Source organism: Pelophylax lessonae (assembly GCF_965119305.1).
Source record: "Pelophylax lessonae genome assembly, chromosome: 5".
In the NCBI taxonomy this organism is placed as follows: domain Eukaryota; kingdom Metazoa; phylum Chordata; class Amphibia; order Anura; family Ranidae; genus Pelophylax; species Pelophylax lessonae.
The window spans coordinates 52,391,224-52,417,337 of record NC_138772.1 but is presented as its reverse complement, the minus strand read 5'-3'; the positions used below and the strand labels follow the sequence as shown (position 1 = coordinate 52,417,337).

Here is a 26,114-nt window from a genome sequence, read left to right as displayed (position 1 = left end):
GCAGTGAGAGGCAGTCTCAGTCTCCTGGTCTTTTGGCTCAGCTGCTCTCAATGTTTTACACCTGCATGAAGCTGCTCTCAATGTTTTACACCTGCATGAAGCAGCTCTCAATGTTTTACACCTGCATGAAGCAGCTCTCAATGTTTTACACCTGCATGAAGCTGCTCTCAATGTTTTACACCTGCATGAATCCGCATGCAAACTGGGGGTTCTGGGGTGTGCAGGCTGAGTGGATTGTTAAAATAAACAATAAAACAATGCCAATGTTTTTGTGACCCACCCCCCTTGGCCTGCGCCCCTGGCGGTTGCCTGTCATGCCAACCCCTTGCTATGCCCGTTTACCTAAAGGGTCAATTATGGTTTAGCTTATAATTTTGTTACATGATTACATTTTAGCAGACAATATATTGTGAAATGCCATACCTGAGTAAAACTCTCCTCCAGGAAATCCTCATCCTGGCTTGGATCTACCGACACTGAGCCCTCTGCCGAAGTAGAAGGCAGTGTTGAAATTGACGGCCTGGATTCCATGGTGTCTGCCAGGAACCGCATGTTATCAAAGTACCACAGCCGTGGTACATATACATTCCGTGCCCCTGCTCCAGACTGGGTGGACTCCTCTATTTTTTTTAACTCCCGCCTGTAGGCAGTGCGAATACTGTTTATTTTTTTGCGGATATAAGTAAAATTTGCCCCAGGACAGACGGGCTTGTAGAAGGCCACCAAATGTTCCATGGCCTGTTTTCTGAGTTTTCGATTTTTATAATCTGCGGACTTGACTTGCCACAAACAGGGCAGTTGCCTGAACTCATCAATAAAACTTATTAAAAAGTTGTGGGTGGTGAAATTGTCCACCATATTGCAGGACAGTATATGCCTGCAAGACACAAAACAACACAAAACATATTAAAATAGCATGTATTTTGGCACATAATAAAGATATTCCTAATAAAAGCTGTATAGGGCCCAAAACACACACTTTCTATTAAAAGAGTCGTACCTTTGTTTGTGGGGAAAAGTCGTAATTCGCCGCTCGATCGTGCTCCAACTCTCGATATGTCCGCTAGCGAATCGTCGGCCGAACGATCTGGCGTCCTTTAAATACAGCGCAGGCGTCAACTCCTCCTCCAGTGGCGGGCTTGTGCAGGGGTGTGTACGTGCCGAAGATCAGGCCTACATGCGACACTCACACCTGAGGCAGTGGAATAATCATTGTTTAATTAGGAACCATGTCTCAACAATCTGGGAGCTCAATTAGTGGGGGCCGAAGTGATTGGGCCACCCGAAAATCAAGGGCTACACCCATGTCAAAGCCAGAAATGGTGGAGATGGTCTCCATTTTAGAAAAAATGGATTACGATGGAAAGTTGGCAAATTACGATCGGCCCAATGCCAGGAAAGATGGCATCATGGACAAGGTGGTGGCCTGTTTGGTCAAAAAATTCGGTGTCGAGCGATCGAAAGATCAGATTCGGAAACGGTGGTCTGACCTGAAACACCGTGAGCAGGATCAGCTTTCCCAAATCCATCGGATTTTGAAAAAAAGTAAGTTTTATTTTTTCTTTATTTTTTTAATCATGCAATATGTTTTTTATAATTTTGTGTATGTTGTATTAACATGTCTAGATTATAATGTCTATGTAAAAAGTTAGATTACTCATTTTAGTTGTCATGTCGTGATTTGATCGATCTATTGTTGATGTTTTAGTATATGACATTAAAAGTCAGGAAGCCATAGTTAAAAATATATGTATTGTGTTGCAACGAACGTTCTTTCCTGCACGAATCTTCTCAGCAAACATTCCTATTAATCACAGATTATTATTCAAACCTTTAAATAGGAGAAAAACGTAAACTCCGTGCCAAACTATGGGAAAGGAGGAGGAGAGGTCTGGCAGCTCCATCGGCAGTTGCCGAACAAGATGAGGACATGGGCACAGAAGGTGGCACAGATTCCACTAAAGGTAATTGGTTCCTATGCACTGTCAAACATTAATGTACCATATTTTTCGTAGATAACCATGTACATGTCTTCATATTTGTTACTAAAAGAGCTATCAAGCAGGGCACCATGTCCTAACAAATGTACCTCTTGTGACTTTTATGATATGGCCAATGTTTTGTATTATGTAGATGAAGACATTATTCCGGAAATAATCCTGGTGGAGCCAACAAGTGATGAGACACCAGAGCAACAAGAAGGTTGGTAGGCACAGATTTTTGTGTAGTGGGATCATAGAAATATGTGTATTTGCAATGATTGTTTAACCTTATATTCTTGTATTCCCTTACAAATTTACATTGCAGATGTTGCATCATGCCAGGATGTGGCATCCCCAGCCAGGTCAGAAGCCCGATCTCCTGGCAACTTGCCAAGCAGCATGGAAGCCAGTTCCGAAACTGTGGAGGAACCAGGACCAAGTGTCCAAGAGCCAATTGTGTGCCCACGTAGGTTTTTTCAGAATGATTTTTATCAGTGTTATTTTTAGCCTCCAATTTACAACACTAGTTCCCTATGGGAGCCTCTTTATTTGAATGGAAGTCGCACCGTAAGTCGGATCAGGATGCTCTGACTTGCGGGGCCACTTGCGTTGTGAAGATTTTTGAGGGGGAACTACACCCAAAAATTGAACAACCCACCGTGGGTGTCCCCCCAAGTTCACAACCAGGCCTTTTGTGTGTGGTATTGAGTTTGAGGGTATGCCCACAACAAAAAGACAGCGTGGGTTACCCCCAAAACCCCTACCAGACCCTTATACAAGCATGCAGCTTGTCAGGCCAGGAAAGAGAACGAGCAAGCGGACCAAACACCCCCTGGACCACAGCAGGACACATGCCCTCAACATGGGGGGGTTTTGTTGCTTTGGGCCAGGGGGCCTCTGCACCGCACACCCAAAAGCACCTTACTCCCATGTAGAGGAGGACAAGAGCCTCATCCCCACAACCCTGTCTGGTGGTTTTGGGGGGTCATGCGGCCAGGGGGTTCCTAGGACTTTGGAAGCAACCTTTAACAAAGGGTGGCCCCCAGATCCCAGACCCCAATCACTATGTGAATGGGTATGGGGTACATAGTACCCCTACACATTAACCACATAAATGGAAGTGTATGTGAATAACGACAGGAGACGTTTATGAAATGTTCTTAAATATCTTCATCCGGTCTTCTCCACTCTGCTCTTTGGATCTTCTCCTCTCCACTCTTCTGCTGTCCAATCTTCTGCTCTTATGTTGTCTGCTCTTTTGCCCTAGGCTCTTCTTCTTCCTCCTGTCCTCCTCCAATGCTGTTGCCGTGCATTCTGCCCGTCTCTGGTCTCTGCATCTTAATATATATACATTACAACCATGCCCTCACAATGACGTCATCATGCGTTCACACCCCTAATGAATATATAGTAAGCTCAGGAGACCGGCAGAATCATCAGCAACAGCATCGGAGGAGGACAGGAGGAAGAAGAAGAGCCTAGGGCAAAAGAGCATAAGAACAGGGTAGGTATTAACTCGAGAGGAATTTAAGATTACCTGGACACCAAATGTTTCTCTATTATTATGACCTCATGTAGGTGATTCACATTGACTCATTTTTTTTTAATTTTTACAGACCATGTTTTACATAGTTGCACATTAGCCAAATTGACCCGTGAGGCTCTCCAATGCTGCGCAGACCTGGAACAAATAAAGGAGACTGCAACGGCATTACAAATCAAAATGCGCAATTTTGTGGACATGATTGGCAAATTTTAAGCCACAATTTTACTAGGTTTTTAATGTTTGTATTGGGATGTTCCTGATGTTACAATTTTTTTAGAATGTTTTAGGGCATTTTAATTACACTCAGATGTTAAAGAGTGTACCCAAGTTTGGGAAAAGCACTTTACAACACCCTAACCCTAACCCTAACCCTAACCCTAACCCTAACCCTGTGAATGTTTGATACTAAAACGTTTTTACATTCAACAATGTGTGTTCAATTCTTTATTAGACTTTAGTTGGGGGGTCGAGGTCTAAAGCTGTGTAAAGAAGCACTAAATGTATGATGGCTGTCCTATTCCCATATTTACATGTTAATGAAAGCATTTTGGTCACTGCCATATGCGAGTTGCTGGAGGTGTCAATGAAATGTTAAAGATACCCCCAGTTTTAACGCATATCACAGTGCGATCTGACATTTCACACAGGATCGGATCACACAAGTTTGAACGATTGTGCGATCCTATCCTGATGCGGCTGAATAAATGCATCATGTGCGACTTTTGTGCGAGTGCAGTGCGAATTGAGCCATACAAACTGTATAGCTGATTTTCGCATGAACATCTGATCGCATGTAATAAAGGAGCAGTGCGCTACGATATTACATGCCATCAGATGTGCAGTGTGAATTGAGACATACACTTTGTATGGCTACATTCGCACTGAACACGCATACAAGTCGCACATGACCCTTTATTTCTGATGTATCTGGATTGGATCGCACAGTGCTTAACACTTGTGGAATACAATCCTGTGGAAAAAGTAAGTGGCGGGTCACCCTTATGCAATGCTGGAAGGCTGCAAAGTCGCAGACTTCCCGCATCGCATAAGTGTGACTCAACACTCAAGGTACTAGCAGTCCTAGGATTCAATATGGCATTGATATTGCCAGTAGCAATCAGTGTAGGGAGATCAGTGTAATCTATAGTGTATTGCTTGTTCGTTGCTCTAGTTCACTTTCCATTACCTATATATATAACACTTTGAGATGAACAATGATCAAGTTTCACATAACACTGACATATCCTAACATTGGTGGGCAGTGAGAAGGATGTCATAAATGAACACAACATAACAGGTGTAGGTACTTTGTTAATACCCTAATGTATTATATGAAATATATAGTATGGGCAACTTCTGGACAATGAACACCAATGTAAGGTGACATTAGATGAACCTTGGGTGTGACCTAGTTCTCAATGTGACAGGGTTTGTGTACATTTTGTGGGGTGCAGAAGGCCCTTGTATTTACACCACTGGCTAAAAAATAACACATGGCCATCATCACTTTGGATCAGCTGGTGAGAGACTACAGTCAAGAAACACACTGATGAATGTATTAACCCTTCCAAAGTCACACATATATAACACATGATTAACCCAAATAATTGTGTTTGGCATATGTGCCCAAATGATTATAATCCACAATACAGAATCATTGCAATTTTTGTTTAATGTGTTGAAAAATAATATATCTCTGACATTTATCTTGTGTGTCCAATCTTTAACAAGATTAATGGGTGTGTGACAGTGATTGCTGCCAGGACACAGCTCCTCTCCCCACGAAATAGTCCAGATATTCCTGGCGGATCTGACGGGCCCTGTGTGATGCCAATGCTGACCGTCCAACTTCCATTGACGTCATGGACTCCACTTGGTTAGAAGGTTGGGCCTCTCCACTTGTACCTGGCATAGCAGGGTCAGTATCCAGTTGCTGCAATACATAATTTTGTGCATTCCTGCGTAGGAAGTTGTGCAAAATGCAGCAACACAAGACCACATTATCCACTTTGTACAGTGCCAGGTTTATGGACGTCAGGAATATCCGGAACCGGTTGGCCATTATCCCGAAGGCATTCTCCACAACTCTGCGAGCTCTGGACAACCGGTAGTTGTAAATCCTTTGGTCTGGGGTGAGGTTCCTCTGAGGGTAGGGCTTCATGAGATGCTCCCCAAGCGCAAAAGCCTCATCTGCGATAAACACAAAGCTCATACCCTCAACAGTTTGCTCCCTGGATGGCAGGTTCAGAGTGCCGTTCTTTAGACGACGAGCGAACTCCGTCTGATCAATAACTCCCCCATCCGAATTGCGGCCATTTTTGCCAATATCCAAAAAAATAAACTCATAGTTTGCATTAACTATGGCTAGCATGACTATACTAAAAAAACCTTTATAATTATAATAAAATGTGCCGGAATTCGGAGGGGGGACAATGCGGACGTGCTTCCCATCAATAGCACCCCCACAATTGGGAAAATTCCACTTCTCCAGAAATTGATCAGAAATCTCCAGCCATTGCTCTGCGTTTGAAGGAAACTGTGGGGAAAAAAAAAAAAAAAAAAAAAAAAATTAGTGCTTGAGCACATCACATTATTAATTACACACACAGTTGTCTGTTAAATGCTTATGCAACTTGCTAAAAAAATATACAACAGGAAGGCAAAGGTTTGGATATGGGGATGTAACATCTACATACATTTCTTTTCAACCTCCTATTGTTCTTATATTGTAAAGGGCCATACACACTAGAAGATTCTCTGAAGACTTTTTCGTGCAGATTTAACTTTTCTATGTAGTGCAAGGGCCTACCAGATTGCATAGGATTTGAAAGTGTTTGTTGGACCTCATATTATTTGGTTTTGGTAAATCGGAAGGATAAATTGTTCTGACAATCTTCTAGTGTGTATGGCCCATTATACTCACCAGCTAGAGCTGAGATTTACAAACTACGGCCCTCCAGCTGTTGCAGAACTACACATCCCATGAGGCCTTGTAATTCTCTGACATTCACAGACATGACTAGGCATGATGGAAATTGAAGTTCGTGAACAACTGGTGGGCCATAGTTTGAAGACCTCTGAACTTGAGCTTTGGTATATGCTGACTTTGAGATTTAGCATGTGGGTGGGGGATGGGTAAGTAAAACTGGGCATTTATACATCAATTAGGGCTTGTGGTCAGTGAAGGTTTTAACATCATTACATAAACATACAGAATCATAGGTGGGAATGGATGGACTGATGTATTTTAGATAAATCATTAACTAGGTACTAAAACATTGGCCAAGGAATAATTGTTTGAGGGAAAGCAATAAAATGACCCAAATTCAAAATACTGTTAACAGGCAATGCGTTTAGGGACACATAGGAGAGAATGGTGGGGTGGTTAGTGGGTAATTTTACAAATGGTTAAAGATAATCTACATCTTTACTACTATGTGCATGCGGACAGAGGGTAGTTTACAAATAATGGCCTGTGTCAATTGCTGTACATCCAAAAACATCATAATTCAGGTGAAACTAGTAATACATGTAATGTAATGTAAAAAATCAAACATACCTTGATATAGTCCTTCTGCAAGACCTTGATGATGGCAGAGCAGGTCTCAGGGATGATGACTCCAAGAGCTTGGGGGGAGATGCCTGTGGTGAACTTCAGATCCTGCAGGCTTCTCCCTGTTGCAAGATACCTCAACGTCGCAATTAACCTTTGCTCAGGAGTAATTGCAAGCCGCATACAAGTATCCTGCTTCAGAATATAGGGGGACACCAGGGCAAGAAGACGGTAAAAGATGGGATCCGTCATCCTCAAATAATTCCTGAAGTCATCAGGATTATTTTCCTGGAGCTCCCTCAGCAAGGACATATGAGAAAATTGATCACGGTTAAGCAACCAATTTTTCGTCCAGGAGGTCCGCTTCTTCTTCCTATTGCTCGTACGTCGTCTCAGAGCCAAAACTCCAACACTAACGACAGCAACGGACGAATTCACGGTCGCCATAATAAATTCTCGAACGATGTCTCGGAAAATAGCGAAATGTCGTCAACCAAACAAATGCTACCGAAATCAGCGCGAGATGCCCAGAAGGGTCACGGCCAAACACTCACTTCCTCTTTTGTAGCGGCGAACGTGCGTGGAACGTAGTGACGTCATTTTCTGTCGGAAGACAAATGTCCTGGGCAAGTTTGGAGCACTTTTCAACAGACAAACAACAAACACACCAGCCGCGAACATTTGTAGGACGTTCCGTCGGCCGACGATCGGTACGTGTGTACGGGGCTAAAGTCTGGAAGTCACTCGGTGGAACGAGGCCAGATGCAGGAACCAACGTGGAATGCAAGTCAATCAGTTGCCGTGACTATGCGATTCACGCGCATAGTCATGGCAGTAGTCACGCAAAGACTTGGACTTGACAAAGCGCAGGCGTAGTCACGGCAATGGATTGACTTGCATTCCATGTTGGTTCCTGCATCTGGCCTCGTTCCACCGAGTGACGTCACTTCCAGGCATCACGCAACCCTCGGTGGTTCCACAACATGGCTAGTTCATACCAGCTGCGACCGGCCAGGATCTTCCCTTCCTTCCATAGGGATTCCGGTGCTTTGGACACCTTTACATCTCTGAGAGGCATAAGCGTTGGATTACCTTGCAGTGACTATTGGCATTCCCCATCCTACAATGCCCTCACCGCCACCTGCACACAATCGGTAACGTGTTAGCCATCCCTGGTTTTATTAATTTATTAAATTAACTTTCTTATATGGTTTGCTGCCTGGGAAATCCCTTTTGACACCTGATTGACATTCCTGTGCGCTGTCCTTTTTTAGTGTTTTATTTCATTGCATTTACATCCCATGCTTGGGACCGGTAGCACAAGGACTGTTTTAGTTTGGATATTCCAGTGTTTCATTGGTCAACCTCCTGCAGGGAGTTTTTGATTATCAGCGCTTGGACTTTTTTTGTATTGTACTTATATTATGGGCTGTTTTACCTGTAATGTTGTCTGCCCAGTCCTCAGATTTACCTTCCAGATAGCATAGCCAAGTTAGTGACTTTTACACTGCAATGAAGCAATGCATTCTAGTCACCTCCCTGCCTCCAGCTTGTGATTGGACAGAAAAAGAGCAGCAATGCAAAAGGAAGTCACCTCTTTGTTAACTCTGCTCTCTCCTTCTGATGCTTGTCAGCTCTTGTTCATGCAGCAGAATCCCCTTGGCTCTTAGATCTTCCTTGCTTTTCACCCATGCTTGAATTTAACGCATGTAAGATTACAAGGGGCTCATCTAAAGAAAGATTCAGGTACTTACATTAGTTTAATTAAAAAATAGATGAACTGATTTTTTTTCATGAAAACATAATTGCAATAAATTGTTTTTTTATTTCTGTTGGGAGATCAGCTTTTAAGCAAATCTTCCTTGTATATAACCAGATTATCAAATTTATCATGTCCTATAACAGGGGTCTCCAAACTTTCTAAACACAGGGCTAGTTTACTGTCCTTCAGACTTTGAGGGGCTTGAACTGTGGTCAGCGTGAGTAGGAAAATACCCTGACATTAATGGGAGTAAACAATCTTTGGTATCAGTGGGAGAAATAATTCCCCATTGTTGGTATCACTGGGAGGAATAGTACCCCATCATTGGTGTCACTGTAAGAAATAATGATCATCCCTGGTGTTAGTGGGAGGAATAGTGCCCAATCGTTGGTCTCAGTAAAATAGATAGTTCCCCATCATTGGTGTAAGTTGGAGGAATAGTACATAGAAACATAGAAACATAGAATGTGTCGGCAGATAAGAACCATTTGGCCCATCTAGTCTGCCCAATATATCTGAATCCTATGAATAGTCCCTGGCCCTATCTTGTATGAAGGATAGCCTTATGATAGTGCCCAATCATTGGTGTCAGTGAAAGAATTAGTGCCCCATCATTGGTGTCAGTGGGAGGAATAGTGCCCAATCATTGATCTCAGTGAAATAATTAGTTCCCCGTCATTGGTGTCAGAGAAAGGATTAATACTCCATCATTGCTATCAGTGGGAGGATTAATACTCCATCATTGCTATCAGTGGGAGGAATAGTGCCCCATTGTTGGTGTCTGTGGGAAGAATAGTATCTTTTATCAGTGGATGAAATAGTGCCCCAAGGGCCAGATAAAGGCAAGCAAAAAGCTGCATCTGGCCTCCGGGCTGCAGTTTGGAGACCACTGTTCTAGAAGATACCAAAGTAGAACTAAAAAGTGGAGGACTACAAGACTACTGATGCTTACAAACAGATAATGTCTTCTGGCACATGATTAAGAATCAGAGTAGATCCTACTTCTTCAGTCTGGCTATTGAACAAGATGATCAGACTGGGATAGGCATATATATAGGCATACTAGAGACCCCAATCATTGAACATATTATTGTCACATTTTGACCCTGAAATCTCATCCACCCCCCCCCCCAATCTAATTGTATCACTACAGTTGAGCTCTCTACCTGCTCCTTTCCTTTAGTACCTCTGAGTTTCTTCATACCCCCCTTCCCCTTCCCCCCCTCCTCCATTTTTCTTTTCCTGTCTGAACCTTAGAAAAGTATGGGAGTTCCCCAAAAAATTATACTCACCTAGGTGGATTCAGCATTGATCCAATGGTTCATCTGTACCCCGCCGGCTTTAAACAGTCAAACACTGCTGATCTTTCAGTTCTCCCCTTCACTCTGAGCAGAGCGGTGACTGTCAGTCACCAGCTCTCTGCTCTGCCCCTCCAGTGCTCTAGAGCCACGGGCTGTGGAGGAGGCGGGAGTGGCTGGCTCAGTCTCCCAGCGGCTCACTGATAAGCTGTGCCAGCTGCCGGTCCAGGCATCTTGGTGGATCCCGACTGGACTGGCTGAGTGAATTTAGCCCGCTGTCATCTGTAAATGAGTCACAGGAATGCAGAACTAGCTGCACTCCTGTGATCCATACAGGGCCGGTGCTTCCACTAGGCAAACTAGGCAGCCGCCTAGGGCGAATTGCAACCTAGGGGCGCAGCCAGGAGTCGGCACTCTCTCTCCATCATGAATTCTCCATCCATCATGAAAGATTATTGTGAGCTGAGGTGAGGGGCGGAGGTGGGGGGAAAGAAGGGACAGCGGAAGATGCCAAGTGTCTTGGGCAGTGGTGGAACTACCAGGCCCTGGCTTTCCACCACTGTTGGAGGGGCCCCAAAAGGCAAGAAGGGAGCCCCCCAGAGTGCATCCTGCTTGATGATCCTCACTGGAGGGCGGAACCTTTACTGGGGCAGAAGCGACGAGGCAACAGAATGGTCTGAGGAGGTTGGTGATGAAGGACATGTGGAGCTCTCTAACTGCTGCTTTTCCCTCTACCAGGAGTTGTGTGCCATGAGGAATAGGGGTCCCTGGGTGTGCCATGGGGGATTGGGGTCCCCAGGTGTGACACGGAGGAACATCAGGGTCCCCAGGTGTGACACAGAGGAACATCAGGGTCCCCAAATGTGAACATGGAAAAACATCAGGATCTGACATAGAGGTACATCGGGGTCAGTGGGTATGACAGCATGACATGGAGTAATATTGGGGTCCCAGGGTGTGACATGGAAAAACATCAAAGTCCCTTGGTGTGACATTGAGGGACATTAGGGTCCCCGGGTGTGAAATAGAGGAATATGGGGGTCACTGGGTATGACAGCATAACATGGAGGAACCATCAGATCAGGGTCACATAGAGGAGTTTTTAACCCCTTCCCTTTTTTTGGGGGGGGGGGGCGCACGTAGCTGGTCTTGCCTAGGGCATAAAATAGTCTAGCACTGGCCCTGGATCCATAGAAGAAGTAGGGCCAAAAAAGCCCTGGCTCTACTTCTATTTTAATTCCATATAGCCCCAATTCTTCTGTCCCTCCTATACCCTAGGTACTTCACTTAAGCCAGTTCATGTGATTACTCCCCAATTCTTTTAATTTTCTTGTTGCCCTACCCTGCACTCTAGTTTTCCTTAATACTGGAAATCAGGTCTCCAAATTCCCCTCAGCACCACTTCCTGATACATGTCAGCACCCTATATAACCCCACACTTAATCCTGTATTGGTTCTAGAAAGATTCATTGGGCACCACATAGTATCTTTCCACTACCCTCCCATTTATTCTGATGCTAAGACTATTACATCTTACAAAATCCACAGGCAAGGTGCAACCCAGATAGCAAGCAATTGAGTGGCAAGTTTGAAAATGACTCGCTAGTCGCTAAGCTATTGCTAGGCTTGCCAGGCTTCACAAGTTTGTTGCACAATAGCAGCAAGTCCGCATTGCATGACTCCAGATCAACTTTCTTTGCAAACATTCTGCAAGTCTGCTGCAAGTTCTGGTTCAGTTATGTTGTGCAATAGTCATCCCACTAAAGGGGTCACTGTGAGTTGCATAGCTCTCGCTGTGGACTCACCACTACAACTTTGCTCTTGCTAGAGACTTGCCATGCAAATTTACTACACATTTGGATCAACTAGAATTTGCGTTCTGCAAATGTACAACTTGCCAGTGTGCATCAAGTTCACAAGACTTACACTTCAACACTGCCACACATTTGTGGCAAGTTATCCTTGCTATCTGGGAACATCTGAATGGTCATACATACCCACACACATCACTCTCCCCTTCTGAACAATTTCATGATAACCTATAGAATCACTCAAGAATTTGTGTGGTGATTGGGCAGTGCTTGGGAACCAACATGCCTACAAATACCAGAACAACACATTTAACCACTTGCCAACCAGTCAAGTTGACTGTACTGCGGCAAAGTGGTTCGTTATCGTCTGGCGACGTTGACCTACGTCACCAGACATTCCCATCTTCCGGTGCCGCGCGCGCGCCGCCGGAGGCTCGCTCCCGCTGTATTCAGTCACAGCGCGAGTCGGGCCAGGGGAGGAGAGGTGGTGATCACCGCTGCTCTTCCCCGATCGTCGGGGATCTAGTGTGGAAATCCGCCCGCTTGTGTAAACAAAGTGGGCGGATCTCCTAAGTGACAGGCAGGGTCAGATTGCAGGGTTCAGCATAGCTGAACCTGCGATCTGTCCCTGTGTCACTCAGTCACCTCCCCCCACACACGTCAGTAAGCACCAGGCATACATTAACCCCTCCCTCTCCAATAAAATTAACACCTTCCCTGCCAGTGTCATTTTTACAGTAACAGTGCATATTTATAGCACTGATTACTGTAGTAATGTCACTGGTACCCCCAAAAGTGTCAAAAATGTCAGTCAAGGGTCCGATCTGTCCGCCGCAATGTCGCAGTCCCGCAAAAAAAATCGCAGATCGCCGCCATTACGCGTTAAAAAAAAAAAAAAAAAATGACAGAAATCTTTCCCTTAGTTAGTAAACGCAATAACTTTTTCGCAAACCAATCAAAATACGCTTATTGCATTTTTTTTACCAAAAATATGTAGCAGAAAACAAATTGGCCTAAAATGATAAAAAAATTTGATTTTTACATTTTTTTGGGGGGGGGGAATTTCATATTAAAAAATGTGAAAAATATTGTTATTTTTTCAAAATTTACGCTCTTTTTTTGTTTATAGCGCAAAAAGTAAAAATCACACAGGTGATCAAATACCACCAAAAGAAAGCTCTATTTGTGGGGGAAAAAAGGATATAAATTTAATTTGAGTACAGCGTTGCATGACCGCAATTGTGCCTTAAAATAACGCAGAGCCGAATCGCAAAATATGGCCTGGTCAGGAATGGGGTAAAACCTTCCGGTCATAAAGCGGTTAAAAATACGCTGATTGAGAATTTTTTTGTTAAAGACATGTAGCTAAATACATTTTGGCCTAAATATATGACAAAAATTGAATATATTGGATATTTTTTAACTGTCAAAGTAGAAAAATATTGTTATTTTTTCAAAATTGTCGCATTTTTTAATTAATATCGCAAAAAATTAAAATCGCACAGGTGATCAAATACCATCAAAAGAAAGCTCTGTTTGTGGGAAAAAAAGGACGTAAATTTTGTTTGGGTACGGCATTGCAAGACCGCGCAATTGTCAGTTAAAGTCGCACAGTGCCGAATCGCAAAAAGTGGCCTGGAAGTAAGACAGCAAAATCCTCCGGTGGTAAAGTGGTTAAAGAGGCGCTGGTAGCTTTCAAATATACATGTGCTATCAGATGAAGGAAGACTTTAATAGTCTTAATAATTAATAACTTTGGCGTGGCAACTCGCACTCAGCAAAGCTTCCCTAATTAGGTACCTGACAACAGCCAAAACCATAGAAATACAGAAAAAGGCACCAAACTAAAACCAGATGAAAGAGTCCACATTAATTTTGTTTGTAAATAGGGCAGATAAAAACAACTAACACATTTCGGGGGCAACACCACTCCCCCCTTCATCAGGGCTACAAGATTAAACATAAGCCATAGTCATAATGATAAAAAATGAAGTCTGAATATCCTTTCATATGAATATAGTATATCACAAATTCTAGTACATCGAATACCAACTGTTTTGTCATAAATATGTTGGATATTTTATGCTAGCTATCTTCATGTTATACCAGGAACCTCGTTTGCTCCTATGATTCAAACCCTGTCTTCCCGTAATGTTTTTCCTGGTACATATATACGTATATATATTTTTTTTGCTGCATTATGAAAATCACCATGAAAACTCTAATGGAAAAAAACAAAACAAAAGAATTTACATTTACTTTAAATAAAGCCTAGTGTGTTGGATTGTTGAATGCTGCCAAGACCTGACACCTGGTAAATCCGTCTGATTGATGAGTTCCCGGCCCCTGGTGGCAACGCGCTGATTGATGAAACCATTTTGACACTGAGAACATTTTACTGAGATGATGTTGCTTCTGTTCCGCATTTTTAAACTGAGTATTGGTGAGGTATAAGAGCTGCTGTGCTAGATGGCGGCAGTGGAAAAGCTTTGTAGGGTCTTTTACTGCATATCAGGAGAGATTGCAGATGACCTTTACCCTGTGATAGGCACTGCTCTGCCACATAGTGATGAGTTTTCACTTTATTTATGACAAAAAAAATGGAACATCGCAGTATATCTGCTCACTGCAATATCTACAGATACTACGCACACAGCGTTTAGCATTCATCTCTGTCCAAGGGCTTGTAGTATAGATTATAGAATGATGGATAAGACTATGCAGCCCCCTGAATAAATACCTGTATGATCATGCATCCTAAAATATTAAAAAAAATGATATCACAAAAGCAATATTTTAACCCAGAAATACACAAAAATGAAAAGTATGTTTCATCTATCTGAAAGTAAACCCAGGCAAACATTGAATAATCAGCTCCAAACAACCAAATCAGCCATTCTCAGCCATGGTTCCATAGAATGCTTCCATAGAATGCTTCCATAGAAGGTTCCTCCAGAGGTTGCTAGGGGTTCCTTGCGTTGTGGCTGATTGACCTCCCATCTGATGGTGCCTTTTTCATTCCTTTAGCTCCATATCTCCTTGCAGTGCATTCCCCAACTTCCTTAACCACTTAAGCCCCGAAAGATTTTACCTCCTTTCTGACCATGCCCTATTCTGCGATTCGGCACTGTGTGATTTTAACGGACAATTGCGCGGTCGTGTGACGCTGTACCTAAACAAATTTGACGTCCTTTTTTTCCCACAAGCAGAGCTTCCTATTGGTGGTATTTGATCACCTGTGCGATTTTTTGATCATGCGCTATAAACAAAAAAAGAGCGACATTTTTGCAAAAATAACAATATTTTTCACATTTTTTTTTATATGAAATCCCCCCCCCCCCCAAAATGTAAAAATCGAATTTTTTTTAACATTTTTGGCCAATTTGTTTTCTGCTACATATGTTTGGTAAAAAAAAAATCGCAATAAGTGTATTTTGATTGTTTTGCGCAAAAGTTATTGTGTTTACTAACAAAGGGAAAGGTTTTTGTCATTTTTGTTGTTTTCTTTTTTTTAACAAATAATGGCGGCGATCTGCGATTTTTTTTGCAGGACTGCGACATTGCGGCGGACAGATCGGACCCTTGACTGACATTTTTGACACTTTTGGGGGTACCAGTGACATTACTACAGTAATCAGTGCTATACATATGCACTGTTACTGTAAAAATGGCCCTGGCAGGGAAGGGGTTAACTTTATTGGAGAAGGAGGGGTTAAGTGTGTCCCTAGGGGCGTGCTTCTAACTGTGAAGGGATGTGGCTAGTGGTGTAACTACAGAGATATACGATCCTGCATAGCAGGACCGTATGATCTTTGCACTTACATAGGGGAGAATAAAAGGCGGCTTTGTTGCCTTTCTCCCTCTGTAACGGACGATCGCGAGTGACCGGCGGACATCAGGTCCGCCGGGCACACGCCGGGGGTGTCCGTGAATGAGCGGGGGCGGGAGCGCACCTCCGGTGGCGCGCGTTCGCCCCCTATTGGCTCGCAGGCGAGCGACGTACCCACACGTCACTTTGCCTGCACAGGGCTGACGGCAAGCGGTTATATCATGCAGCCAGTCAGATGGTCTACTGATCAGGTCATCTAAAAAGTCAGCTGTCAGCACTTAAAGCGGAGTTCCACCCTGGATTTTTTTTTTTTTTTTTTAATACCCCCGGGACAGTCAGGGCTAGTGCATTCCACAATGGCTAGCCTCTGATCTGTCCCGGGTTGCACTTACCTGTTAGGACAAATACTTACCTTGCAAACGTCTTGTCCAGCGCTGCCATCTCAGATGTGGGCAGCTTGAAGCCAGCGCGTCCTCTTCGGCGTCTTCTTCCGCCTTCTTTGGTCCCACGATGCTCTGCGCCGGCCCCGACGTCACTTCCGGGTCGCGCACGTCATCCCTCCACAGCTTCTGGGCATGCCCAGAAGCTGTTTAGAAGGGGATGACGCGCGCGACCCGGAACTGACGTCGGGGCCGGTGCAGGCGCAATGATTCCTGGGAGCGATGACGTCCAGCTCCCAGGAATCATTGCAGAGCCAGGAAGTGACGACGGGCCGCGGCCGAGGAAGGAGGAAGAAGGAAGTAAGGTAAGTATATTTTCTTCGCTACGAGGTAAGTAAAAAAAAAAAACATATGCGATTATCCATTTCTTTTTCAGGTGACCCGGAGCGAGAAGATGGAGGTAAGTATAAAAATAGGGAGGAACTCCACTTTAAGTGGTCTGGAAAAAGCAGCATGCAATATGTGTAAATATACAAACACAAAAAGTACATAAAAAAGAAAAAAGCAGTGCTGTATGAATAATAGTGATACTCTTTAACCACTTAAGCCCCGGAAGATTTTACCCCCTTCCTGACCAGGGGGTATTTTGCGATTCGGCACTGCGTGACTTTAACGGACAATTGCGCGGTCGTGCGACGCTGTACCTAAACTAATTTGGCGTCCTTTTTTTCCCACAAACAGAGCTTTCTTTTGGCGGTATTTGATCACCTGTGCGATATTTTGATCACGCGTTATAAACAAAAAAAGAGCGTAAATTTTGCAAAAATAGCAATATTTTTCCCTTTTTTTATATGAAATTCCCCCAAAAAAAATGTAAAAATCAATTTGTTTTATGCTACCTATGTTTGGTAAAAAAAAATCACAAAAAGCGTATTTTGATTGGTTTGCGCAAAAGGTTATTGCGTTTACTAACTTAGGGAAAGATTTTTGTCATTTTTGTTGTTTTTTTTTAACGCGTAATGACGGCGATCTGCTATTTTTCTTGCGGTACTGCGACATTGCGGCGGACAGATCGGACCCTTGACTGACATTTTTGACACTTTTGGGGTTACCAGTGACATTTCTACAGTAATCAGTGCTATATATATGCACTGTTACTGTAAAAATACACTGGTAGTGAAGGGGTTAACTTTATTTGAGAGGGAGGGGCTGTGTGTGTCCCTAGGGGCGTGATTCTAACTGTGATTGGCTGTGGCTTCAGCTGTATGCAGAGTGATCAACGGATCTACATAGTAGATCCATATGATCATCTCTCATACAGAGGGGAGAATGACAGGCAGCTTGTTTACACAAGCTGCCTGACTTTCTCCCTCTCCCCCGCCGATCGCAGAGTGGCCGGCGGACATCGGGTCCGCCGGTCACACGCGCGGGGGGGGGTCCGCGCGCTCGCTCCCTAGACCCTCACAAGCCCTACGTCACTTTGCCTGTGAGGGGCTGACCGCTGCCGTAGATAGTCGTGCGGCGGTCGGCAAGTGGTTAACAAGTATACAAATGTGCATTAACAAAACTGAATTTTAAATCAAATAAAATAGATCACAATAAAGTGAATAAAAGTCCATAGGTGTAAATGAAAGTTCCAGTGTTATTATTCCACAATTTCAGTGAATCACCGTCTGTGTGTTGCCTCCACCAAATATAAGAAGTGGGCACTCACCAGAACCAGTTGCTGTCTAAGTTATAGGACAGCAAAGTGCATTCAGTATTCAATGGTCTTCCTTATGAAGATACATCTGATACGCTATGGATGGGGTAGATCTTCCAACCTCGCAGGTGAAGTCACCAGGGAAACTGCTAAATCTCATCAAGCCAGACTGAAGGATCATTGACATCCAGAAAAAAATTGCTCATAGTGTAGTATTTATTACAATATTTAAAAAAAAAAAATTAAAAACACCATTAAACTACAAACAGCAGGGAATGGTGTTCAAACTCTGCAAGCTTGACTTACATGCCAAAGGTCCTGCTGCCATTATGAGCTTAGTTTGGATGCATACTATGTAAGTTTATGTGCCTTATGTTTTCTTAGTTGCAGAGTCTAAACACTATTCCCAGCTGTTTGTGGTTTGGTTATGTTTTTAATGTTTTTCACATATTTTATTAAATACTACACTATGAGAATTTTTTTTCTGGTGTTGATGATCTTTTTGTCTGGCTTGATGAGATTGACCATTATCAGGACTATGTGTCCCATGATTTCCTGTTGTGTGTGTGATAGTGAAGTAAAATATAATTCTGATGGATCTACTGTAAAGTGATTTTTTCTTCAAAGAAATATATCCATATATCCATAGTTGAAATATAGTATAGGTCAGTGATGGTGAACCTTGTTACATAGTTACATAGTTAGTGAGGTTGAAAAAATCTGTCCATCCAGTTCAACCAAGATGTGTGTGTGTGTTTGCTGTTAACCTTACATTGTATATCCCTGTATGTTGTGGTCTCTAAGGTGCCCATCTAATAGTTTTTTGAAACTATCAATGCTCCCTGCTGATACGACTGCTTGTGGAAGAGAATTCCACATCCTTACTGCTCTTACAGTGAAGAACCCCCTACGTATTTTAAGGTTAAACCGCCTTTCCTCTAGTTTTAGTGAGTGGCCTTACTCTGAATAGTTTGTTCCTTATGCTAGGGTCATCACCAGTACAGTATTTGTACATTGATATTATATCCCCCCTCAATTGTCTCTTCTCCAGAGAGAATAAGTTCAGTGCTTGTAGTCTTTCCTCATAGCTGATGCCCTCCATTCCCCTAATTATTTTGTTGCCCTTCTCTGGACTCTCTCCAGTTCCAGCACATCCTTCCTGAGGACCGGTGCCCAGAACTGGACAGCATACTCCAGATGTGGCCGGACCAGAGTCTTGTAGAGTGGGAGAATAATCTCTTTATTTCTGGAGTGAATCCCCTTTTTTATACATCCCAGTATTCTGTTGGCTTTGCTTGCAGCGGCTTGGCATTGCATGCCACTGCCAAGCCTGTTGTCTACCAGTACCCCCAAGTCCTTTTCCATCCTAGACTCACCCAGAGGTTCCCCCCCCTAGTGTTCAGGTCTGTTTGTAATGTTTCCACATCCTGCATAGAAGATATTGGCATGCCCCAGATGTTTTGGAACTACAATTCCCATGATGGTCATGCACTCTGCAGTGAAGTAGAGCATCATGGAAAATGTAGTTCCAAAACATCTGAGGTGCCAAGGTTCGCCATCACTGGTATAGGTGAACCCTATTCTGCTCCTAGGCTGCTACCTCTCTGATAGACTAAGGAAGCACAGCTGGCATCAACTGCCTAATATTGAATGCTCAAGCCCTGAAGGTAGGCTATTTTTCCCAAAATGAATTGGCTGTGTTTGATGCTCTTAACTAATAAATGTTTCAAAAAGGCTTTAAAGTGAGATGAACTTTTGTACCAGGCACTCCTCATTACACACCTACAAATTTACAATCATTCCCTGCGGCTGTGGCAAGCTCCATGCGCATGTAGGAAGGTGCAGCGCGGGGCGCCGACGGCAACGCCAGCAACGCCGGCAAAGAATACACCAAGGTCAAAGTGGATGAGAACAGTGTATTGAAAGAGTTACAACAATGTACAAACAGGTAGGCACAACCGACCCGAGCCCCTTACAAACAGTAGCAAAGGACCATGATCTTGAAATGATGCCGATAGCTTCTGCAGCGCGGAGCAGGAAAGCGGCCTGGCCACACCCAAATAGGAGGCTTCCAATGAGGAGATGGCATAGTCCCCTCAGGAACCTTTCCCTGCCACTAAGCACTTTCCCTGCCAGACAGGGAACCTGTCCCTACACTAGCCATTCGCATAGTGCGCCAAACCCAGGAGCCAGAGCCTTAAATAGACTCTGCCCTGACCCAAGATGGCTGTCGATGTCAAGTGGGGTGCCAGCAGCATCCAATTTGGCAGCAAGTTTCTCACAACTTCCTTCTCCTTCTGCATTGCTGCTTTGGTCGAGTGCCCCTGCCTACACACATGTGTGTCTGTTAGCATTTTGTTTCTGCTGTGTTACTCATGTGTGTCAGGGCACAGTCTTGACCAGGAGCCATCCTCTATGGTGAATTTAAAGGGATACTTTTTTGTTAACAGATTGTCCTCCAAATGGATCATCAACAACACAAGTATTTGGGATATGCAGGTAAATAGACATTTTTACAAAAATGCTTTAACCACTTAAGCCCCGGAAGATTTTACCCCCTTCCTGACCAGGGCCTATTTTGCGATTCGGCACTGCGTGACTTTAACGGACAATTGTGCGGTCGTGCGACGCTGTACCCAAACGAATTTGACGTCCTTTTTTTCCAACAAACAGAGCTTTCTTTTGGTGGTATTTGATCACCTGTGCGATTTTTTGATCATGCGTTATAAACAAAAAAAGAGTAACAATAAAATAACAATATTTTTCAAATTTTTTTATATGAAATTCCCCCCCAAAAAAATGTAAAAATGAAAATTTTTTTAACATTTTGGGCCAATTTGTTTTCTGCTACCTATGTTTGGTAAAAAAAATCGCAATAAGCGTATTTTGATTGATTTGCGCAAAAGTTATTGCGTTTACTAACTAAGGGAAAGATTTTTGTCATTTTTATTGTTTTTTTTTTTAACCAGTAATGGCGGCGATCTGCGTTTTTTTTTTGCGGGACTGCGACAGATCGGACCCTTGACTGACATTTTTGACACTTTTGGGGGTACCAGTGACATTACTACAGTAATCAGTGCTATACATATGCACTGTTACTGTAAAAATGACACTGGCAGGGAAGGGGTTAACTTTATTTGAGAAGGAGGGGTTAAGTGTGTCCCTAGGGGTGTGATTCTTACTGTGATTGGATGTGGCTTGTGATGTAACAGCACAGATCTACTGTCCTACATAGCAGGACCGTATGATCTCTGCTGTTACACAGGGAAGAATGACAGGCGGCTTTGTTTACATTAGCCCCCTGCCTTTCTCCCGGTGTAACCGGCGATCGCGAGTGACCGGCGGACATCGGGACATCGGGATCGCGAGTGTCCGCCGGTCACTCGCGCGCACGGGGGGGGGGGGATTCCGTGAGCGAGCGGAAGCATGCCTCCAGCGGGGCGCGCTCGCTCCCTACAACCTCACAGGCTAGCGACGTAGATCTACGTCATTTTGCCTGTGAGGGGCTGACTGCCGACAGAGGCGGCTCTAGGCTTTGTGAGGCCTTAGGCAAAATTTAGACATGAGGCCCCACCGAATCGAGAGAGAGAGAGAGAGAGAGAGAGAAGACCCCTCACATCAGAGTACTCACTGGGAGGCAGGAGAGACAAGGGAGGGACTGGATAAATGGATGGATCAGGCTCAATCTTTCCTCTTCTGGCTGCTGGGCTTCAAACTTCCCATTCAAGCATCCCCTGGTGGGCAAGCACAGGAGGAGAGGGCAGCAGGAGGAGGATCAGAAGGAACTGTCAGCGCTGGCTTTGCTGAGCGGCTGTATCTTGCTGTAAACAGGGCCGGTGCTAGACTATTTTGCGCCCTAGGTAAGACCAGCTAATTGCGCCCCCCCCCCCCAAAAAAAATATATATAAATAAATTCACTAATACTAGCACCAGAACTCCTGCATAACATTAAACTGATGGCCTATAGGGTCTTTTCGTGTGTGCACCCATGAAACAGCAAAAAACTTCAGTACCCTATATTTTTTCATAGGCAACACTCAATAAGCCCCTACAGGACATCAGGTTAGTGTTATGCAGTAGTTCTGATACTAGAAATATTGCTGTCAGTCTGGCGTGCGTGGTGATGCATAACATGTGCAGGGCAATCACATGCATTTTTTTGTGTGTGTATGTCTTGGGGGGGCTCTAAAATGTTTTGCTTTTATATGTGTCTCTTTAAATGTTTAAAAGTTTTTTTTTTTTTTATACATAACTTTTATTGCCATTAGACAGAGGACCAATAGCTCCCTATGTGGTAGCATATAGGTGATAGGTACTCTTGATTAGAGAGAGCCTGGTGGACAGGAGAGGGAGGGTGCAGCCAGGTGGAGGGGGAATGCAGCCAGGTGGAAAAGAGGGGATGCAGCCAGGTGGACAGGAGAGGGCAGAGCCAGGTGGACAGGAAAGGGGGGGGGGTGCAGCCATGTGGGGGCTGGACAGAGCCAGGTGAACAGGAGAGGGGGGGGTGCAGCCAGGTGGGGGCTGGACAGAGCAAGGTGGGCAAGAGAGGGGGGGAGATGTAGCCAGGTGGACAGGAGAGGGGGGAGGGTACAGCCAGGTGGGGGAGGACAGAGCCAGGTGGACAGGAGAGAGTGGGTGCAGCCAGGTGGGGGGGGGGGGAGGACAGAGCCAGGTGGACAGGAGAGGGAGGGTGCATCCAGGTGGGGGGGGGGGTGCAGCCAGGTGGACAGGAGATGGGGTGCAGCTAGGTGGTGGGGGAGGACAGAGCCAGGTGGACAGGAGAGGGTGGGGGGTTGCAGCTACAGAAGGTGGAGGGGGGGAATGCAGCCAGGTGGACAGGAGAGGAGTGTGCAGCCAGGTGGGGGGGGCAGAGCCAGGTGACAGGGGAGGGTACAGCCAGGTGGGGGGGGGGGAGGATAGAGCCAGGTGGACAGGAGAGGGTGGGGTGCAGCCATGTGGGGGGGGACAGAGCCAGGTGGACAGGAGAGGGTGGGGTGCAGCCAGGTGGACAGGAGAGGGAGGATGCAGCCAGGTGGAGGGGGAATGCAGCCAGGTGGACAGGAGATGGGTGGGGGGTTGCAGCTACAGAAGGTGGAGGGGGGGAATGCAGCCAGGTGGACAGGAGAGGAGTGTGCAGCCAGGTGGGGGGGGGGCAGAGCCAGGTGACAGGGGAGGGTACAGCCAGGTGGGGGGGGGGGAGGACAGAGCCAGGTGGACAGGAGAGAGTGGGTGCAGCCAGGTGGGGGGGGGGGGAGGACAGAGCCAGGTGGACAGGAGAGGGAGGGTGCATCCAGGTGGGGGGGGTGCAGCCAGGTGGACAGGAGAGGGAGGATGCAGCCAGGTGGAGGGGGAATGCAGCCAGGTGGACAGGAGATGGGTGGGGGGTTGCAGCTACAGAAGGTGGAGGGGGGGAATGCAGCCAGGTGGACAGGAGAGGAGTGTGCAGCTAGGTGGTGGGGGAGGACAGAGCCAGGTGGACAGGAGAGGGTGGGGGGTTGCAGCTACAGAAGGTGGAGGGGGGGAATGCAGCCAGGTGGACAGGAGAGGAGTGTGCAGCCAGGTGGGGGGGGCAGAGCCAGGTGACAGGGGAGGGTACAGCCAGGTGGGGGGGGGGGGAGGATAGAGCCAGGTGGACAGGAGAGGGTGGGGTGCAGCCATGTGGGGGGGGGGGACAGAGCCAGGTGGACAGGAGAGGGTGGGGTGCAGCCAGGTGGACAGGAGAGGGAGGATGCAGCCAGGTGGAGGGGGAATGCAGCCAGGTGGACAGGAGATGGGGTGCAGCGAGGTGGACAGGAGAGGGCAGAGCCAGGTGGATAGGAGAGGGGGGGGTTGCAGCTACAGAAGGTGGAGGAGTGTGCAGCCAGGTGGACAGGAGAGGGGGGAGGGTACAGCCAGGTGGGGGGGGACAGAGCCAGGTGGACAGGAGAGGGAGGGTGGAGGGGGAATGCAGCCAGGTGGACAGGAGATGGGATGCAGCCAGGTGGACAGGAGAGGGCAGAGCCAGGTGGATAGGAGAGGGGGGGTTGCAGCTACAGAAGGTGGAGGAGTGTGCAGCCAGGTGGACAGGAGAGGGGGGAGGGTACAGCCAGGTGGGGGGGGGACAGAGCCAGGTGGACAGGAGAGGGAGGGTGCAGCCAGGTGGAGGGGGAATGCAGCCAGGTGGACAGGAGATGGGGGGTTGCAGCTACAGAAGGTGGAGGAGTGTGCAGCCAGGTGGGGGGGGGGGGGACAGAGCCAGGTGGACAGGAGAGGGGGGAGGGTACAGCCAGGTGGAGGGGGGAGGACAGAGCCAGGTGGACAGGAGAGGGAGGGTGCAGCCAGGTGGAGGGGGAATGCAGCCAGGTGGAAAAGAGAGGGGTTGCAGCCAGGTGGACAGGAGATGGGGTGAAGCCAGGTGGACAGGAGAGGGCAGAGCCAGATGGACAGAAGAGGGAGGTGCAGCCAGGTGGAGGGTGGACAGGAGAGGGGGGGGGGGTGCTGCCAGGTGGAAAAGAGAGGGGGGTTGCAGCCAGGTGGACAGGAGATGGGGTGCAGCCAGGTGGACAGGAGAGGGCAGAGCCAGGTGGACAGGAGAGGGGGGGTTGCAGCTACAGAAGGTGGAGGAGTGTGCAGTAAGGTGGGGGGGGGACAGAGCCAGGTGGACAGGAGAGGGAGGGTGCAGCAAGGTGGAGGGGGAATGCAGCCAGGTAGAAAAGAGAGGGGGGTTGCAGCCAGGTGGACAGGAGATGGGGTGAAGCCAGGTGGAAAGGAGAGGGCAGAGCCAGATGGACAGAAGAGGGGGGGGTGCAGCCAGGTAGAGGGGGATGCAGCCTGGGGGGGGGGCAGAGCCAGGTGGACAGGAGGATGCAGCCAGGTGGGGGGGGCAGAGCGAGGTGGACAGGAAAGGGGGGTGCAGCCAGGTGGGGGGGGGCAGAGCCAGGTGGACAGGAGGATGCAGCCAGGTGGGGGTGTATGGACACAGGGCCAGTGCAGGAGAGAGAGACTGGTAAGTCACAGTGATCACTCACTTGGAATGGTCCCGGGTGGGGGATATTATTGAAGCTGCAGGCATGCTGGAGGTGGAGAGGACAGAACAGAGGGGAATTGATCCTCTCCACCTAGGACAGTTACACTTCCCAAACCATCACCTGAGCACAGTGACAGAGCAGAGAACAGAGGGGACGTGGAAGGAGAGAGGGGGAGGGGAGGAGCAGGTGAATGGAATTTCTGAGTCCCTTACCTTACATAGCAGGTAGAAGACAGAGGATGCAGCATGTCCGACCAGAGGGCAGAAGCTGTCCAACTTTTCATTATCAGGCAGCTGATTGGTTGCTAGGACCGCCCATACTAACAAATCACAGGCTTTTTAACTTGAAAAGTTGGACAGCTCCCGCCTTCTGCTCGGACATTCTGCCTTCTACTTGCTGACTGTATAAGAATGAAATTGGCGGTGGGGGAAGGAGGACACACATAGGCAGTCTGCCAGATACCACAGCACTTGTCACCTGCACATCCCCCCCCAGCCTCGTGTACCTGATCAGGGCGGGCCAGGCGCAGTCCTCTTGGAAGCAGCAGCACCTTCTCTCCTGCTGGGGGGGGAGGGAGTTCTCTGTGTCATCTTATGCATGCAGTCCGTCTGGCAGCACAGCTGAAGTGCTCACTCCTCACCGCTGCATGCAGCCAGCAGGATGCCAGCGCGGCGCTCCGGGACCCCACGCTGTGCTGATGGCAGGGAGATCCTTGCTGCCAGGCTCAGAGGCGGCTCTTTAACTAGGCAAATTAGGCGGCTGCGAGGCCCCTGTGAGTGCGAGGCCTTAGGTGACCGCCTAATTTGCCTAATTAGAGAGCCGCCTCTGACTGCCGATGTAAATAGTCGTTAGGCAGTCGGCAAGTGGTTAATACCACATTTAATGTGGGCACTGAAGAGAGATCACTGCGTGGTGGGGACATTGACAATGATAACACTCTACTAAGGGGTGTGCACTACTACAGATGGCCATAACTTGATTGAAAATCAGCTAATTCAGCAAGGACTAGCCAACTGCCAAATTACGATCAGCGCGTGGCCATCCACACTCAACAAAAGTCAATCATTTGTTGGACTTCTGTCAAAGGGACAATCAGCATTTTCATCAATCAGTGGTTGCAGCCAATTATTGTCCAGGTGCTCGGAATTCCTCCATCCACCTCGTTTGTGGATATGTCAGTAACTGTTTATGGGCCAGCTGAAGTGAACAGTTTATGTTTGTAGAGGGCTTGTCAATGTTGCACC

The 26,114-nt window shown here is 46.5% G+C and overlaps 1 protein-coding gene across 3 annotated transcripts in view; it reads right to left on the bottom strand.

Moving 5' to 3' along the window:
- Window positions 1-26,114, bottom strand: part of CALCR (calcitonin receptor) — a 490,211-nt gene that overhangs the window by 273,721 nt on the left and 190,376 nt on the right. The gene's annotated exons all lie outside the window — the stretch shown is intronic.